The sequence below is a fragment of the Salvelinus fontinalis genome, chromosome 39, assembly GCF_029448725.1.
Source record: "Salvelinus fontinalis isolate EN_2023a chromosome 39, ASM2944872v1, whole genome shotgun sequence".
In the NCBI taxonomy this organism is placed as follows: domain Eukaryota; kingdom Metazoa; phylum Chordata; class Actinopteri; order Salmoniformes; family Salmonidae; genus Salvelinus; species Salvelinus fontinalis.
The window spans coordinates 5,361,351-5,380,365 of record NC_074703.1 but is presented as its reverse complement, the minus strand read 5'-3'; the positions used below and the strand labels follow the sequence as shown (position 1 = coordinate 5,380,365).

General features: G+C 47.6%; 2 non-coding genes across 2 annotated transcripts; both read right to left on the bottom strand.

Annotated features, from left to right (window-relative positions):
* Positions 1 to 717: 717 nt before the first annotated feature.
* Positions 718 to 794, bottom strand: trnat-ugu (transfer RNA threonine (anticodon UGU)). Its single transcript has one exon. It is a non-coding gene; the product is annotated as a tRNA-Thr (tRNA).
* An 8,858-nt stretch (positions 795 to 9,652) lies between these two features.
* Positions 9,653 to 9,729, bottom strand: trnat-ugu (transfer RNA threonine (anticodon UGU)). Its single transcript has one exon. It is a non-coding gene; the product is annotated as a tRNA-Thr (tRNA).
* Between the last annotated feature and the right edge of the window lie 9,286 nt (positions 9,730 to 19,015).

Here is a 19,015-nt window from a genome sequence, read left to right as displayed (position 1 = left end):
GTACTAGCCCTGCTCTTGGAGTAGAAGGTATACTAGCCCTGCTTCTGGAGTAGAAGGTGTTCTAGGCCAGCTCCTGTAGAGGAAGGTGTACTAGCCTTGCTCCTGAAGTAGAAGGTTTACTAGCCCTGCTCCTGCAGTAGAAGTTTTTCTAGCCCTGTTCCTGTAGTAGGTGTTCTAGCCCTGCTCCTGCAGTAGAAGGTGTTCTAGCCCTGCTCCTGCAGTAGAAGGTGTACTAGCCCTGCTCCTGGAGTAGAAGGTGTTCTAGCCCAGCTCCTGCAGTAGAAGGTATACTAGCCCTGCTTCTGGAGTAGAAGGTGTAGTAGCCCAGCTCCTGTAGTATAAGGTATACTAACCCTGCTTCTGGAGTAGAAGGTGTTCTAGCCCAGCTCCTGGAGTAGAAGGTGTTCTAGCCCAGCTCCTGTAGTAGAAGGTATACTAGCCCTGCGTCTGGAGTATAAGGAGTTCTAGCCCAGCTCCTGAAGTAGAAGGTGTACTAGGTCTGCTTCTGGAGTAGAAGGTGTTCTAGCCCAGCTCCTGTAGTATAAGGTGTTCTAGCCCTGCAACTGTAGTAGATGGTATACTAGTGATGCTCCTGGAGTAGAAGGTGTTCTAGCCATACTCCTGAAGTACATTTACATTACATTTACATTTAAGTCATTTAGCAGACGCTCTTATCCAGAGCGACTTACAACTTGGAAAGTTCATACATATTCATCCTGGTCCCCCCGTGGGAATTGAACCCACAACCCTGGCGTTACAAGCGCCATGCTCTACCAACTGAGCCACACGGGACCGTAAAAGGTTTCCTAGCCCTGCTCCTGCTGTAGAAGGTATACTAGTACCATAGAAGGTTTACTAGCCCTGCTCCTGTAGTATAAAGTGTTCAAGCCCTGCTCCTGTAGTAGAACGTGTACTAGCCTTATCCTTTTAATAGAAGGTGTTCTAACCCTGCTTCTGGAGTAGAAGGTGCACTAGCCCTGCTCCTGTAGTAGAAGGTGTACTAGCCTTATCCTTTTAATAGAAGGTGTTCTAACCCTGCTTCTGGAGTAGAAGGTATACTAGCCCTGCTCCTGTAATAGAAGGTGTACTAGCCCTGCTCTTGGAGTAGAAGGTATACTAGCCCTGCTTCTGGAGTAGAAGGTGTTCTAGCCCAGCTCCTGTAGTAGAAGGTATACTAGCCCTGCGTCTGGAGTATAAGGAGTTCTAGCCCAGCTCCTGAAGTAGAAGGTGTACTAGGTCTGCTTCTGGAGTAGAAGGTGTAGTAGCCCAGCTTCTGTAATAGAAGGTGTTCTAGCCCTGCTCCTGGAGTATAAGGTATACTGGCCCTGCTCCTGGAGTAGAAGGTGTACTAGCCCTGCTCCTGAAGTAGAAGGTGTACTAGCCCTGCTCCTGAAGTAGAAGGTATACTAGCCCTGCTCCTGAAGTAGAAGGTATACTAGCCCTGTTCCTGAAGTAGAAGGTATACTAGCCCTGCTCCTGTAGTAGAAGGTGTACTAGCCCTGCTCCTGCAGTAGAAGGTATACTAGCCCTGCTCCTGGAGTAGAAGGTATACTAGCCCTGCTCCTGAAGTAGAAGGTGTACTAGTCTTATCCTTTTAATAGAAGGTGTTCTAACCCTGCTTCTGGAGTAGAAGGTGTACTAGTCTTATCCTTTTAATAGAAGGTGTTCTAACCCTGCTTCTGTAGTAGAAGGTGTACTAGCCCTGCTCCTGTAGTAGAAGGTGTACTAGCCCTGCTCCTGCAGTAGAAGGTATACTAGCCCTGCTCCTGGAGTAGAAGGTATACTAGCCCTGCTCCTGAAGTAGAAGGTGTACTAGTCTTATCCTTTTAATAGAAGGTGTTCTAACCCTGCTTCTGGAGTAGAAGGTGTACTAGTCTTATCCTTTTAATAGAAGGTGTTCTAACCCTGCTCCTGTAGTAGAAGGCGTACGAGCCCTACTCCTGCAGCAGAAGGTATACTAGCCCTGCTCCTGTAATAGAAGGTGTTGTATCCCTGCTCCTGCTGTAGAAGGTATACTAGTCCCATAGAAGGTTTACTAGCCCTGCTCCTGTAGTATAAAGTGTTCAAGCCCTCCTCCTGTAGAAGAACGTGTACTAGCCCTGTAGAAGGTGTTCTAGCCCTGCTCCTGTAGTAGAAGGTGTACTAGCCTTATCCTTTTAATAGAAGGTGTTCTAACCCTGCTTCTGGAGTAGAAGGTGTACTAGCCCTGCTCCTGTAATAGAAGGTGTACTAGCCCTGCTCCTGTAATAGGTGTTCTAGCCCTGCTTCTGGATTTGAAGGTGTACTTGTCAGGTTTTGGCCAGGACTGTTCAGGTTTTTGTCACTAGATGTCCCCATTGCACCTTTTTTGTACCTTTTGTTTTTCCTTGCTCTAATTATTGTTTGCACCTCTGTGTCGTTCCCTTGTTAGTATTTAAACCCTGTGTGTTCCTCAGTTCCTTGCTCAGGGTTTGTATGTTAGCACCCAGCCCCAGCCCAAGCCTTGTTCTGAACATATGATTCTCTTATTGGATTTTCCAGAGGTTCTCTGGTTTAGTTATTGTGCATTTTTGAGTAGTCTTTTGAGGTTTGTTTTTCCCTGCTGTTTTTTCCACTTTGTGGAGTTTCTTTGTATTTTGGAGGATATCCATTTTGTGCTTCTTGGCTTTCTGTTTGGACATTGTGGATTTAGATTCTTTGCCTGAAGATTTTGTTCTTTAATTAAACCACCATCTCTAGTACTGCTGTGTCTGCCTCATCTTCTGGGTTCTGACGATTATTAGTGACTGTTTCTCGCACCGGGTCCTGACAGAAACACTGAGCCATTATAATGAACCCAGAGGCAGCCAGTACCCAGGATTTTTGTTCCATCCTGTCCCACCACGAGGGGACTGTCCAACGCCACGAAGCTGCTCTGGTTCAGCAAGAGGCCTTAATGGCTAGACATTCTCAACTTCTGTCAGAGATGCTGACTTCCATAAAGCAGATTTCTGATCGACTTTCCCCGGCAACCGCTTCTGCTCCAGTTCATCAGATTCAAGTGCCCCTGGCAGTTAACTCCCTGGCTCTCAGGTGATCCGAGTGTTTGTAAGGGGTTTTTCACCCAATGTTCTCTCTCCTTTGAGCTACAACCATCGTCGTTTCCCACCGACCGGTCCAAGATAGCATATATCATCACCCTGCTGTCGGAAAAAGCCCTAGCCTGGGCTACTGCTGTGTGGGATGCCCAAAGTCCTTGCTGTGCCAGCTACTCTACCTTTGCTGAAGAATTCAAGCGAGTGTTTCAAGGTCCTACCAACGGCCCTGACTCAGCCAAACAGCTCCTGACTCTCCGCCAAGGTCGGCGCAGCGTGACGGACTATGCCATCCAGTTCCGCACTGTGGCAGCAGCAAGTGGCTGGAACGACGAGGCGCTCACAGTGTGTTTTTTGAAGGGTCTTTCTGACACCATCCAAGATGAACTGGCCACTCGGGAACCACCGGACAACCTCGAGTCCCTTATCAAGTTGGCTTCGCGCATAGACCAGCGTCTGAGAGAGAGAGAACTCAACCGTAGACCTCTCACCCTAGCTCCTATCGGTTCCAGCTCCGAGTCTCCACCTTTATCCTCGCTGGCTCCACCAGAACCCATGCAGGTTGGACGCATCTCCCAGGCTGAGAGAGACCGCCGGATGAGGGAGCGATGCTGTCTATATTGCGGCAAACCGGGCCATTTCCGTTCCACGTGTCCCGGGCTCCAGGGAAACGCACTCTCCCGTGCAGGCCTGGGAGGACTGTAACGGGAAACATAACCTCCTCCCATCCATCCAACTCCCGCCTGCTCATTCCAGTTACCCTTTCCTGGGACGACCACGAGTTTCCTCTTCAAGCCTTGGTAGACTCTGGAGCCGCAGGTAACTTCATGGATGGGGTCTGGGCGAAAGAGAATGGCGTTCATTCTGAACCTCTAAGTGACCCCATAAGGGTTACTACGTTGGATAGAAGCCCTTTGGGGTCTGGACTTGTCACTCGTGCCACTACCCCCTTGCGACTTTCAGTTTCCCAACACCAGGAAGTGATGAACTTTCATCTGATCTCCTGTTCCGAGTTCCCTCTCGTCCTTGGTTACCCCTGGCTTCACAGCCATAACCCTCACATCGACTGGTCTGTGGGCACTATCAAGCAGTGGGGTCCTACGTGCCAAGCCACTTGTATCTTCCCGAGTTCCCCGAGTTCCCCTCCCGAGTCTCTAGAATCCATCGACCTGTCCCGAGTTCCCGAGTGTTACCATGACCTCAAACCGGTATTTAGCAAACAGAGGGCCACCAAACTACCACCCCATAGACCTTACGATTGCACCATCGACCTGTTTCCAGGGACCTGCCCTCCCAGGGGTCGGATCTTTTCCCTTTCTCCTCCCGAACGAGCTGCTATGGATACCTCCATCAAGGACGCTCTGGCAGCAGGCCTCATGCGTCCATCTACCTCGCCGGCGGGAGCAGGGTTTTTCTTTGTGGCCAAGAAAGACGGTGGATTACGACCTTGCATCGACTACCGGGGACTCAATGCCATAACCGTCCGTAACCGCTACCCGCTTCCCCTTATGGCCACAGCCTTTGAGCTGCTCCAGGAAGCAGTTGTCTTCACTAAGCTTGACCTGCGGAACGCATACCATCTTGTGCGGATCAAACCCGGGGACGAGTGGAAGACCGCTTTCAACACGCCTACTGGTCACTACGAATACTCGGTGATGCCCTTCGGCCTGACCAACGCCCCGGCTGTGTTCCAAGCGCTCATATACGATGTGCTTAGGGATATGCTTAACATCTTCGTGTTTGTTTACTTGGATGACATCCTCATCTTTTCGAGCTCCCTTCAAGAACACACTAAGCATGTCATACAAGTGCTCAAACGCCTCCTTGACAGCCATTTGTACGTTAAGCCGGAAAAGTGTGAATTCCATTCCTCTCGAGTACAATTCCTGGGATTTATAGTAGAACCCGGTCGAGTCCAGATGGACCCCAAGAAGGTAGGGGCGGTAGCGGATTGGCCCACCCCCAAGTCCGTTAAGGAAGTTCAGCGTTTCCTGGGCTTCACCAACTTTTACCGCAAGTTCATCAAGAACTTCAGCTCGGTGGCAGCCCCTCTCTCAGCTGTAACCAAGGGTGGCAACACAAGGTTTCTGTGGGGAAGAGAAGCTGAGACGGCCTTCCAAGGACTCAAGCAGCGCATCCTCTCTGCTCCCATCCTGACACTACCAACGGCGGATGAACCTTTTGTGGTGGAGGTAGACGCATCAGAGGTTGGTGTTGGAGCTGTCCTGTCTCAGAGGGGTGAAGACAAGAAGTTTCATCCTTGCGCCTTCCTCTCTCACCGGCTTACCCCGGCCGAGAGGAATTACGATGTGGGGGATCGTGAACTCCTAGCGGTTAAGATGGCATTGAAGGAATGGAGACACTGGCTCGAGGGGGCTTCACAAACGTTTCAAGTGCTTACGGACCACAAAAATCTGGAGTATATCCAGCAGGCGAAGCGGTTGAACTCCAGACAAGCTCGATGGTCTCTTTTCTTCAGCCGATTTCAGTTTATCCTCACCTATAGACCCGGGTCGAAGAATCTCAAACCGGACGCCTTGTCACGAATCTACTCTCCTGCCATTCGAGAAGATACTGACATGACTGTCCTTCCTGCCGCTAAGATCGTGGCTCCGATCTCGTGGCAAGTGGAGGATACCGTGAAACAAGCTCAAGCCATCGAACCGGGCCCTGGAGGAGGTCCTGCCAATCGGTTGTTTGTTCCCAAGGCAGCAAGGTCCCAAGTCCTTCTGTGGGGGCACTCCTCTCGCCTCACCTGTCACCCGGGCGTAGGTCGCACCTTGGAGTTCATCCAGCGTAAGTTCTGGTGGCCCACCATAAAAGAAGACGTTGCTACTTTCGTCAAGGCCTGTTCCGTGTGCTGCCAGGGCAAATCTTCTCACCTCCGCCCTCAAGGACTCCTTCACCCTTTATCTATTCTCCACCGACCCTGGTCCCATATCTCGTTGGACTTTATTACTGGCCTTCCTCCGTCCCATGGTAATACTACGATCCTAGTCATCATCGACAGGTTTTCTAAGGCGGCCAGGTTTGTTCCCTTGACCAAATTACCTTCTGCCAAGGAAATAGCTGAGTTGGTGATTAACCATGTGTTCCGAGTCTTTGGCATTCCGCAAGATATGGTTTCCGACAGAGGTCCCCAGTTCGCCTCAAGGTTTTGGAAGGCCTTCTGCCAACTCATAGGGGCCACGGCCAGTTTATCTTCAGGGTACCATCCAGAGTCAAACGGCCAAACTGAGAGGATGAATCAGGAGCTGGAAACCACCCTCAGATGTATGGTTTCCAACAACCCGTCCACATGGTCATCCTTCATTGTTTGGGCCGAGTACGCGCACAACACCTTGTGCTCCTCCTCCACTGGTATATCCCCGCATGAGTGTCAGTTTGGCTATGCTCCTCTATTGTTCCCGGACCAGGAGGCAGAAGTCAGAGTGCCTTCAGCCTCGAGGTTCATCCGACGCTGTCGGCTAACGTGGAAGAAGGCACGTCTTAATCTTCTGCGTTCCTCACAGCAGTACCAACGACAAGCCAACAGACGTCGCCGTCCCGGTCCTACCCTGTACCCCGGCCAGAGAGTATGGCTCTCAAAAAAGAACTTACCGCTACGGGTGGAGTCTCGCAAGCTGTCCCAGAGATTCATCGGTCCCTTTAAGATTGCCAGGAGAGTCAATCCCGTTACTTTTCGCCTGCACTTACCCAGAACCCTTAAGATCAATCCAACATTTCACATTTCTTTATTAAAACCTGTTGTTTTTTCTCCCCTTATCCCGGCAGGCAGACCTCCCCCTCCGCCCCGTGTCATCGGTGGCCAGTCGGCTTATACCGTCCACCGGATACTGGATTCCCGCCGGGTGCAGCGGTCCTGGCAGTATCTGGTGGACTGGGAAGGCTAAGGTCCCGAGGAGCGCTCCTGGGTTCCTGCCAAGGACATACTGGACCCTGACCTCATTCGTCAGTTCAGGACCCTCCACCCTGAGAAGGCTGGTAGGAACGTCAGGAGCCGTTCCTAGGTGGGGGATTCTGTCAGGTTTTGGCCAGGACTGTTCAGGTTTTGGTCACTAGATGTCCCCATTGCACTTTTTTTGTACCTTTTTGTTTTTCCTTGCTCTAATTATTGTTTGCACCTGTGTGTCGTTCCCTTGTTAGTATTTAAACCCTGTGTGTTCCTCAGTTCCTTGGTCAGGGTTTGTATGTTAGCACCCAGCCCCAGCCCAAGCCTTGTTCTGAACATATGATTCTCTTATTGGATTTTCCAGAGGTTCTCTGGTTTAGTTATTGTGTATTTTTGAGTAGTCTTTTGAGGTTTGTTTTTCCCTGCTGTTTTTTCCACTTTGTGGAGTTTCTTTGTATTTTGGAGGATATCCATTTTGTGCTTCTTGGCTTTATGTTTGGACATTGTGGATTTAGATTCTTTGCCTGAAGATTTTGTTCTTTAATTAAACCACCATCTCTAGTACTGCTGTGTCTGCCTCATCTTCTGGGTTCTGACGATTATTAGTGACTGTTTCTCGCACCGGGTCCTGACAGTACTAGCCCTGCTCTTGGAGTAGAACGTATCCTAGCCCTGCTTCTGGAGTAGAAGGTGTTCTAGGCCAGCTCCTGTAGAAGAAGGTGTACTAGCCTTGCTCCTGAAGTAGAAGGTTTACTAGCCCTGCTCCTGAAGTAGAAGGTTTACTAGCCCTGCTCCTGAAGTAGAATGTTTACTAGCCCTGCTCCTGTAGTAGAGGGTATACTAGCCCTGCTCCTGGAGTAGAAGGTATTCTCGCCCTGCTCCTGGAGTAGAAGGTATACTAGCCTTGCTCCTGGAGTAGAAGGTGTTCTAGGCCAGCTCCTGTAGAAGGTGTACTAGCCTTGCTCCTGAAGTAGAAGGTTTACTAGCCCTGCTCCTGAAGTAGAATGTTTACTAGCCCTGCTCCTGTAGTAGAAGGTATACTAGCCCTGCTCCTGGAGTAGAAGGTATTCTCGCCCTGCTCCTGGAGTAGAAGGTATACTAGCCTTGCTCCTGGAGTAGAAGGTGTTATAGCCCTGCTCTTGCAGTAGAAGGTGTTCTAGCCCTGCTCCTGCAGTAGAAGGTGTTCTAGCCCTGCTCTTGCAGTAGAAGGTGTTCTAGCCCTGCTCCTGGAGTAGAAGGTGTTCTAGCCCTGCACCTGTAGTAGATGGTATACTAATTCTGCTCCTGGAGTAGAAGGTGTTCTAGCCATACTCCTGAAGTAGAAGGTATACTAGCCCTGCTTCTGGAGTAGAAGGTGTTCTAGGCCAGCTCCTGTAGAAGGTGTACTAGCCTTGCTCCTGAAGTAGAAGGTTTACTAGCCCTGCTCCTGAAGTAGAATGTTTACTAGCCCTGCTCCTGTAGTAGAAGGTATACTAGCCCTGCTCCTGAAGAAGAAGGTATACTAGCGCTGCTCCTGCAGTAGAAGATGTTCTAGCCCTGCTCCTGTACTAGAAGGTGTTCTAGCCCTACACCTGCAGCAGAAGGTATACTTGCCCTGCTCCTGTAATAGAAGGTGTTGTATCCCTGCTCCTGCTGTAGAAGGTGTACTAGTCCCATAGAAAGTTTACTAGCCCTGCTCCTGTAGTATATAGTGTTCGAGCCCTGCTCCTGTAGTAGAACGTGTACTAGCCCCGTAGAAGGTATACTAGCCCTGCTCCTGTAGTATAAGGTGTTCAAGCCCTGCTCCTGTAGTAGACCGTGTACTAGCCCTGGAGAAGGTGTTCTAGCCCTGCTCCTGTAGTAGAAGGTGTACTAGCCTTATCCTTGTAATAGAAGGTGTTCTAACCCTGCTTCTGGAGTAGAAGGTGTACTAGCCCTGCTCCTGTAATAGAAGGTGTACTAGCCCTGCTCCTGTAATAGGTGTTCTAGCCCTGCTTCTGGATTTGAAGGTGTACTAGCCCTGCTCTTGGAGTAGAAGGTATACTAGCCCTGCTTCTGGAGTAGAAGGTGTTCTAGGCCAGCTCCTGTAGAAGAAGGTGTACTAGCCTTTCTCCTGAAGTAGAAGGTTTACTAGCCCTGCTCCTGCAGTAGAAGGTTTTCTAGCCCTGTTCCTGTAGTAGGTGTTCTAGCCCTGCTCCTGCAGTAGAAGGTGTTCTAGCCCTGCTCCTGCAGTAGAAGGTGTACTAGCCCTGCTCCTGGAGTAGAAGGTGTTCTAGCCCAGCTCCTGCAGTAGAAGGTATACTAGCCCTGCTTCTGGAGTAGAAGGTGTAGTAGCCCAGCTCCTGTAGTATAAGGTATACTAACCCTGCTTCTGGAGTAGAAGGTGTTCTAGCCCAGCTCCTGGAGTAGAAGGTGTTCTAGCCCAGCTCCTGTAGTAGAAGGTATACTAGCCCTGCGTCTGGAGTATAAGGAGTTCTAGCCCAGCTCCTGAAGTAGAAGGTGTACTAGGTCTGCTTCTGGAGTAGAAGGTGTTCTAGCCCAGCTCCTGTAGTATAAGGTGTTCTAGCCCTGCAACTGTAGTAGATGGTATACTAGTGATGCTCCTGGAGTAGAAGGTGTTCTAGCCATACTCCTGAAGTACATTTACATTACATTTACATTTAAGTCATTTAGCAGACGCTCTTATCCAGAGCGACTTACAACTTGGAAAGTTCATACATATTCATCCTGGTCCCCCCGTGGGAATTGAACCCACAACCCTGGCGTTACAAGCGCCATGCTCTACCAACTGAGCCACACGGGACCGTAAAAGGTTTCCTAGCCCTGCTCCTGCTGTAGAAGGTATACTAGTCCCATAGAAGGTTTACTAGCCCTGCTCCTGTAGTATAAAGTGTTCAAGCCCTGCTCCTGTAGTAGAACGTGTACTAGCCTTATCCTTTTAATAGAAGGTGTTCTAACCCTGCTTCTGGAGTAGAAGGTGCACTAGCCCTGCTCCTGTAGTAGAAGGTGTACTAGCCTTATCCTTTTAATAGAAGGTGTTCTAACCCTGCTTCTGGAGTAGAAGGTATACTAGCCCTGCTCCTGTAATAGAAGGTGTACTAGCCCTGCTCTTGGAGTAGAAGGTATACTAGCCCTGCTTCTGGAGTAGAAGGTGTTCTAGCCCAGCTCCTGTAGTAGAAGGTATACTAGCCCTGCGTCTGGAGTATAAGGAGTTCTAGCCCAGCTCCTGAAGTAGAAGGTGTACTAGGTCTGCTTCTGGAGTAGAAGGTGTAGTAGCCCAGCTTCTGTAATAGAAGGTGTTCTAGCCCTGCTCCTGGAGTATAAGGTATACTGGCCCTGCTCCTGGAGTAGAAGGTATACTAGCCCTGCTCCTGTAGTAGAAGGTGTACTAGCCCTGCTCCTGCAGTAGAAGGTATACTAGCCCTGCTCCTGGAGTAGAAGGTATACTGGCCCTGCTCCTGAAGTAGAAGGTGTACTAGTCTTATCCTTTAAATAGAAGGTGTTCTAACCCTGCTTCTGGAGTAGAAGGTGTACTAGTCTTATCCTTTTAATAGAAGGTGTTCTAACCCTGCTCCTGTAGTAGAAGGCGTACGAGCCCTACTCCTGCAGCAGAAGGTATACTAGCCCTGCTCCTGTAATAGAAGGTGTTGTATCCCTGCTCCTGCTGTAGAAGGTATACTAGTCCCATAGAAGGTTTACTAGCCCTGCTCCTGTAGTATAAAGTGTTCAAGCCCTCCTCCTGTAGAAGAACGTGTACTAGCCCTGTAGAAGGTGTTCTAGCCCTGCTCCTGTAGTAGAAGGTGTACTAGCCTTATCCTTTTAATAGAAGGTGTTCTAACCCTGCTTCTGGAGTAGAAGGTGTACTAGCCCTGCTCCTGTAATAGAAGGTGTACCAGCCCTGCTCCTGTAATAGAAGGTGTACCAGCCCTGCTCCTGTAATAGGTGTTCTAGCCCTGCTTCTGGATTTTTTTTTTTTCAATTTAAAGTTTTATTAAGTTTTCAATCAAACAACCAAACACATTCCACATTCACAGATGTGACTTAAAAAAATAAAATAAAAAAATAATAATAATAAAAAATTGTTTTATATATATATATATATACACATACACACATACATACACACATACACACACAAATAATAATTATAACAAAATTTAAATTATAGAACTTGCAGCAGCACTATCAAGGTTCTTGTTAGCTATTTCCAGCCTTAGCTGAGATGACGAGCCAATAACTAGTTTTTAGATTTTACAGCACCTTACACAACACGCATCTGCTCATCTCCCTGATTCCCCCATTCACTCTGTCCAATTTGAAATATAGTTGAGTAGTGGAGACCAGAGTCTATCAAACTTGGGCTGTCTCTTGTGGAGGTCATAAGTGATCTTTTCAAGAGGGAGAAAGTCAACAATCTGGTCAATCCACATTTTAAATATAGGAGAAGTATTAGAGGCCCACAATAGAAGAATACATTTCTTAGCAAAGTATGTAATGGTCATGAGCAAATTTTCTCTGTCAGGATCAAGAACAAAGTCCTGCTGGGCATTAAGAAGATAGAGACACGGGGTCATATCAAACTGTACATCTAGTATTTTCTGTGCAGCAGTATGTATAGATTGCCAAAATCTGGCAATCTCTCTACAGCTCCAAAATACATGCATATAGGTTCCACTTTCAGAGGTACATCTATTACAGTTAGGAGAAATGTCTGTTTTCATTTTATGGAGTCTCAGGGGAGTGTAATAAAATTTGTACAAAAATTTGTAATTAGATTCTTTCATTTTTACATTAGTTGAGGAGCAGTATACCCTGTCGCAAACCTCCGCCCATAACTCATCACTGATAGTCAGACCAAGGTCCTTTTCCCATATTATTTTCAAATGAGTAAAGGAGGATCCTCCTTTCTCAGAAAGGAGTCTATAGATATAGGATATTTTGCCTTTAATGGATTGTGCTGTGACAAGAAGGGTTTCAACTTCATTCAACTGAGTTCTAAACCTCCTCTTGGAAGTAAATGAGGAGATGACATGTCTAATTTGTAGATATTTAAAAAAATGGGATCTTGGCACATTGAATTCATTGCAGAGCTCTTGAAAGGATTTCAGTGTAGTGGTCTTCTGATGAAATAGGTCTGAAAAGGTCCTGATTCCTAGAGTATGCCAAAGATTAAAGTTGGCATCTCTCAGGGCTTTTGGCAAGTCTGGGTTGCCTACTATAGGCGAGTGAGAACATATTTGGGAGGAGATGCCCAGGTATTTCTTACAGTCCCTCCACGCTCGTAGGGTACTGTAAATCACAAATGTTTTGGCTATGTTGCCCACTTCACTAAAGTTATCAATGAATATAGTTGAGCTTAGTGGCAATGAACCACAAGATTGGGCTTCTATCTGGCTCCACGTTGACTCTTGTCTGTTTGTGATCCATGTTAGCATGTTGCGGATTTGGGCAGACCAGTAGTACAATTGAAGGGAGGGAAGGGCAAGACCACCCTTAGATTCAGGTTTCGATAGAGTGGAAAGCTTGATCCTAGGTTTTTTATTGCCCCATATAAATTTGGTGATGTTTTGGTTAATTGTTTTGAAAAAGGAAGCTGGGAGATAGCATGGGAGCATCTGAAATAAATAGTTCAGTCTAGGGAGGATGTTCATACGGATTACATTAATTCTTCCTACTAAGCTAATTGGGAGGGAGATCCAGGTTTGGAGGTTGTTCTTGATTTGATCCAGGAGTGGAAGATAATTCTCCTTGAAAAGCCTATTCAGATCTGGTGTTATGAATATCCCAAGGTATTGAAACCCCTGTGTCTTCCATTGGAATGGGCATAGTGTCTTCATAGAACTGGTGAGTGTAATATTGAGAGGGCAGACAGTGGATTTGTTAAAATTAATCTTATAACCTGAAAACGTGCCATACTGAGCAATTGTATCTAAAATGGGAGGAAGGGATTTCTCAGGGTTGGATATGTAGAGCAAGACATTATCCGCGTAAAGCGAAATCTTGTGCTGCAGGCCGCCTGCAGGAACACCCATAATACTTGGATTGCTCCTTATCAACTCTGCCAGAGGCTCCGCCCCCAACAAGTAGAGCAGGGGGGACAGCGAGCACCCTTGTCTTGTGCCCCGTCCCAAAGGGAATCTGTCAGAGTTCAGTCCGTTAGTAGTCACCATGGCATTTGGATGAGAGTATAGTGATTTGATCCATTTAATAAAGTTTGGGCCCATGTTGAACTTCTCTAAGACTGAGAACAGAAAGCTCCACTCCATCCTGTCGAACGCCTTCTCAGCATCCAGTGAAGCCAGCAGGACAGGGGTCTTCTGTGCGTTTACTTGATCAATAATATCAAAAAGACGGCGAATGTTATCAGAAGAGTATCTGTCTCTAATAAATCCCGTCTGGTCCGCTTTTATTATTTTGGGAAGAAGAGTGTTTAGTCTTTTGGCGAGCAATTTGGTAATTATTTTGTAGTGGAAATCCAACAAGCTTATGGGCCGGAAGGAGGAGCAGGATAGAGGGTCCTTGTCTTTTTTGAGCAACACTGTAATGCGAGCTGTGTGCATTGAGTCTGGGAGAACTCCGTTTTTGCAAAAATCCTCCAGCATTGGCATGAAAATAGGGCTAAGCTGGGGCCAAAAAGCTTTGTAGAACTCTCTGGGGAATCCATCTGGGCCTGGGGACTTGTTAGGTGGCATGGAGGTAATTGCCTCCAGGATCTTCTCAGGAGTGAAGGGGGAGTTGAGATCTTCTTGGTCGGTCTCTGATAGTTTAGGTAGCGAGATTCCCTCTAGGAAGGAGTGGAGTTCTGCCTCCGTGTGTTTTCTCTCAGAGGTATATAGTTTGCAGTAAAAATCATGAAAAGTTAAATTGATCTTTTTTGGATCATATGTGACCTCATCCTCTGCTGTTCGGATAGCCATAATTGTACGCTCTGACTGCTCTTTTTTTAATTGATAAGCAAGCAATCTACTAGGCCTATTGCTATACTCATGGTATTTCTGTTTAGTAAAGAAAACTTTTTTTTTAATCTCCCGAGTATAGTCCAAATTCAGTTTGGCTTTGGCTGCTTTAAGTTGACTCCAGGAGGTGCTGTCTGGGGATTGTTTATGTACTTTTTCACAGCGTTCCAGCTCCCCCTCCAGATCTTCCATTGCTTTTTTCTTAGAGGAAGCATATGCAATTAGATGACCTCTTAGTGTGGCTTTAGCAGCGTCCCACATTGTGGCCGGAGAAACAGGAGAATCTTTGTTGTCTTGTGTGTAGTTGTCTATCCATGTAGTTACCAATGTATGGAATGCTTCGTTTGATAGCATGGAGGTGTTGAATTTCCAGCTCTTTGATCTCGGGATGTTTTTGCAGAGGTCAAAGCGGAGGTGGACAAAGGCGTGATCCGAAAGCGCTATGGGTCCGATTGTACACGTGGCTGAGTTTATGAAACTCTTTGGGATAAAAATGTAATCTATACGGGAGTAGGTGTTATGGACATTAGAGTAGTATGTATAGTCCATAGCTGAGCTGATAGTCTCTCTCCAGATATCTATCAGTCCCATCTCTTTAGTAAGAGAGTTCAACATCTTTGCAGATCTAGGATTTGTGGTGGGGACTTGAGATGATTTGTCTAGGGTTGGGTTCAGGGTACAATTAAAATCTCCGGCCAACACTCCAAAGGAAACACAATGCTCATTGAACAGAGTTATCATTTTCGACATAAAAGCAGGAGTATCTGTGTTAGGGGCGTATATGTTTAAGATAGTAATTGGTTGCCCATACAGTGACCCAGTTATCAAAATAAATCTCCCCTCCGGATCAGATATGTTTTTATCAATTATGAATGGAACATTCTTATGGATAAGTATTGCTGTACCTCTACCGTTGGTGTCACGATCGTGTGGATGATTGACGGACCAAAACGCAGCTTTAGGAAAATAAGCCATCTCCTTTATTTGAACGAAGAAGGCAAACGAAACAAAAACACTTAAACACTAAACAAAACAAGAAAACGATCGTGAAGCTAAACAACGATGTGCACACACTGGCTACAAACGTATCACATAGACAACTACTCACAACAAATGAAAGCCTATGGCTACCCTAAATAAGGCTCCCAATCAGAGACAACCGAAATCAGCTGTCTCTAATTGGGAACTCATTCAGGCAACCATAGACTCTCCTAGACAACTAAACATACATAGACAACGCTAGACACATGTACTCAACACAAACCCATATACTACACCCAACAACCCCTTTACCATAGAAACACCCAAAACCAACAAAACACAAACATTCCCCATGTCACACCCTGACCTAACTAAAATAATAAAGAAAACAAAGAATACTAAGGCCAGGGCGTGACAGTTGGATTTGAAAGATGAGAAATACACCTGTCCCACCCAAGCTCTGCGGAGTTTGGCATGTTCAGCATCACAGAGGTGTGTCTCTTGCAATAGCGCGATGTCTGCTTTTTCCTTTTTTAGAGCACATAGTATCTTTTTGCGTTTTATTGCATGGCCTAGACCGTGGCAGTTCCATGTCAATAGATTTAAGGTACTAGTCATCGTCATCGAACAGTAATCGAACTTTAGTGCAAGTCATCTCTGGGTAAAGGTGGATAGTAGTTACAGCTGCGTTCACATAAAAGGAAAATAAATGGTTTACATAAAATAACAATCTCTGAACACCCCAGCCGAGTTCCCAAACAACTCGACATATCCCGTTGGATCTATTACCTCCCCGCTCAGTCACAATTCTGTGTTCCAACAAAAAAAAAGACCGGGAACAGTTAGCAACGCACAACGTCTCCCCCTCCCCACCAAAGAAATGCCTCATCCTCTCCGCCCGCATTGAGTAACTGACAACGTAGCCCCCCTCCAGACCACATTAAAAAAGGGAGAAAATAAAATCAATAGCCCAGCCTACATACAGTAGGCCTAGGTTATAATATGGGGCCTATCCCTCTCAGCTAAAGGAACATAAATTTAGATTGGACGGCTATAATGAAATTTAGCAGGGCGGTGGGTCTTTGGATATCGGCTATATGTTGTCTTACCTCCTTTAGTAATAACAGTAATCGCATTTAGTCAATGGTCCATTTCTCATTGACCGGGGTTGTCTTTCAAAAAACGTTTTGCCTCTTCGGGAGTTTTGAAGTGTCGCAGGGCTCCTTGGTGAAGAATCCTGAGCTCGTTTGGGTATTTGAATCCCCTAAAGATGCCTCGGTCAATGGAGCATTTCTTCACCTCGTCAAACTCTCGGCGCTTTCGGCGTATTCCAGCTGACAGGTCCTGGAGTAAGGTGAGCTTGGCGTTTCCCACTGTAATGGTGTTGGTTTTCGCCGCCTGTAGGACTCGTTCCTTGTCGGTGAATCTCAGGAAACGTATGGTGATTGGGCGCGGTGGTTGTCTGGCTGCTGGTGGGGGCCTCAGTGCTCGGTGAGCTCTCTCGAGTTCTATGGGCCTGTCGGTGGACAGGTGGAGCCACTCGGGAAGTTTGTCTTGCAGGTAGCGGATCAGTGGCATGTTTCCCTCTTCTTTTTCGCCCAGATTTAATAGAACACAATTATTCCTTCGCCCCCTGTTTTCCAGGTCCTCTGTTTTCTCTTCCAGCTGCTCTATTTTTTTTTTTGCATATGCTATTGATTCCATGGCGTCTGTCAATAAGTTTTCCGTGGATAGGATTCGCCCCTCTGCCTCGTCCAGGCGCCCCGCGTTTATGGTTATCTTGTTGTTTATGTCAGGCAAAGCATTTTCCAGGATTGTCACCTTGCCCCCTATCGCACTGAGCTGAGCGTTAATGGCATCTAGTTTAGTGTTGAGTTCTGTACGTTGGGATCTCAGCTCAGAAAAGATGTCTTCGACAGAGTGCGAGGTTGGCATTCGTTGGGCCTCGGGGGGGGGACGGGTCCTCTTTCTCCTGGCTAATGGCGCTAGCTTTTTCTGAAGCTAGCTGCTTCTTGGAGGCTTTTTCCGTCGCTAGTACTCGAGTCCGGGTAAAAATGTCACCTGTAGTGTTGCCTTTTGAAGCCGCCATGACTTTTTGACTAAAGCTAGATGAGTTTAAACTTGAAGTGGAGGTAAGATTAGGAATTGGAAACTACTTGTGCGGAGCTCCTAGTTCATGCGGCCATCTCGTTCAAGGGTCACGTGATTCCCCCTGCTTCTGGATTTTAAGGTGTACTAGCCCTGCTCTTGGAGTAGAAGGTGTTCTAGGCCAGCTCCTGTAGAAGAAGGTGTACTAGCCTTGCTCCTGAAGTAGAATGTTTACCAGCCCTGCTCCTGTAGTAGAAGGTATACTAGCCCTGCTCCTGAAGAAGAAGGTATACTAGCGCTGCTCCTGCAGTAGAAGGTGTTCTAGCCTTACTCCTGTAGTAGAAGGTGTACTAGACCTGCTCCTGCAGTAGAAGGTATACTAGCCCTGCTCCTGGAGTAGAAGGTATTCTCGCCCTGCTCCTGCAGTAGAAGGTATTCTAGCCCTGCACCTGCAGTAGAAGGTGTACTAGCCCTGCTCCTGGAGTAGAAGGTGTATTTGCCCTGCTCCTGGAGTAGAAGGTGTTCTAGCCCTGCTCCTGGAGTAGAAGGTATACTAGCCTTGCTCCTGGAGTAGAAGGTGTACTAGCCCTGCTCCTGGAGTAGAAGGTGTTCTAGCCCTGCTCTTGCAGTAGAAGGTGTTCTAGCCCTGCTCCTGCAGTAGAAAGTGTTCTAGCCCTGCTCTTGCAGTAGAAGGTGTTCTAGCCCTGCTCCTGTAATAGAAGGTGTACCAGCCCTGCTCCTGTAATAGGTGTTCTAGCCCTGCTTCTGGATTTGAAGGTGTACTAGCCCTGCTCCTGGAGTAGAAGGTATACTAGCCCTGCTTCTGGAATAGAAGGTGTTCTAGACCAGCTCCTGTAGAAGAAGGTGTACCCGCCTTGCTCCTGAAGGTGAAGGTTTACTAGCCCTGCTCCTAAAGTAGAATGTTCACTAGCCCTGCTCCTGTAGTAGAAGGTATACCAGCCCTGCTCCTGTAGTAGAACGTGTACGAGTCCTGTAGAAGGTGTTCTAGCCCTGCTCCTGTAGTAGAAGGTGTACTAGCCTTATCCTTGTAATAGAAGGTGTTCTAACCCTGCTTCTGTAATAGAAGGTGTACTAGCCCTGCTCCTGGAGTAGAAGGTATGCTAGCCCTGCTTCTGGAGTAGAAGGTGTTCTAGGCCAGCTCCTGTAGAAGAAGGTGTACTAGCCTTGCTCCTGAAGTATAAGGTTTACTAGCCCTGCTCCTGAAGTAGAATGTTTACTAGCCCTGCTCCTGTAGTAGAAGGTATATTAGCCCTGCTCCTGAAGTAGAAGGTATACTAGCCCTGCTCCTGCAGTAGAAGGTGTTCTAGCTTTACTCCTGTAGTAGAAGTTGTACTAGACCTGCTCCTGCAGTAGAAGGTATACTAGCCCTGCTCCTGGAGTAGAAGGTGTACTAGCCCTGCTCCTGGAGTAGAAGGTGTTCTAGCCCTGCTCCTGGAGTAGAAGGTATACTAGCCCTGCTCCTGGAGTAGAAGGTATACTAGCCCTGCTCCTGGAGTAGAAGGTGTTCTAGCCCTGCTCCTGGAGTAGAAGGTGTTCTAGCCCTGCTCTTGCAGTAGAAGGTGTTCTAGCCCTGCACCTGTAGTAGATGGTATACTAGCCCTGCTCCTGCTCTAGAAGCAGTACTAGCCCTGCTACTGCTCAGAAGGTGTACTAGCCCTGCTACTGTAGTAGGTGTTCTAGCCCTGCACCTGTAGTAGAAGGTGTTCTAGCCCTGCTCCTGGAGTAGAAGGTGTTCTAGCCCTCCTCCTGGAGTAGAAGGTGTACTAGCCCTGCTCCTGCAGTATAATGTGTACTAGCCCTGCTCCTGCAGTAGAATGTGTACTAGCCCTTCTCCTGAAGTAGAAGGTGTACTAGCCCTGCTCCTGCAGTAGAAGGTGTACTAGCTCTGCTCCTGAAGTAGAAGGTGTACTAGCCCTGCTCCTGGAGTAGAAGGTGTTCTAGCCTTGCTCCTGCAGTAGAAGGTGTACTAGCCCTGCTCCTGAAGTAGAAGGTGTACTAGCCCTGCCCCTGCAGTTGAAGGTGTACTAGCCCTGCTCCTGCAGTAA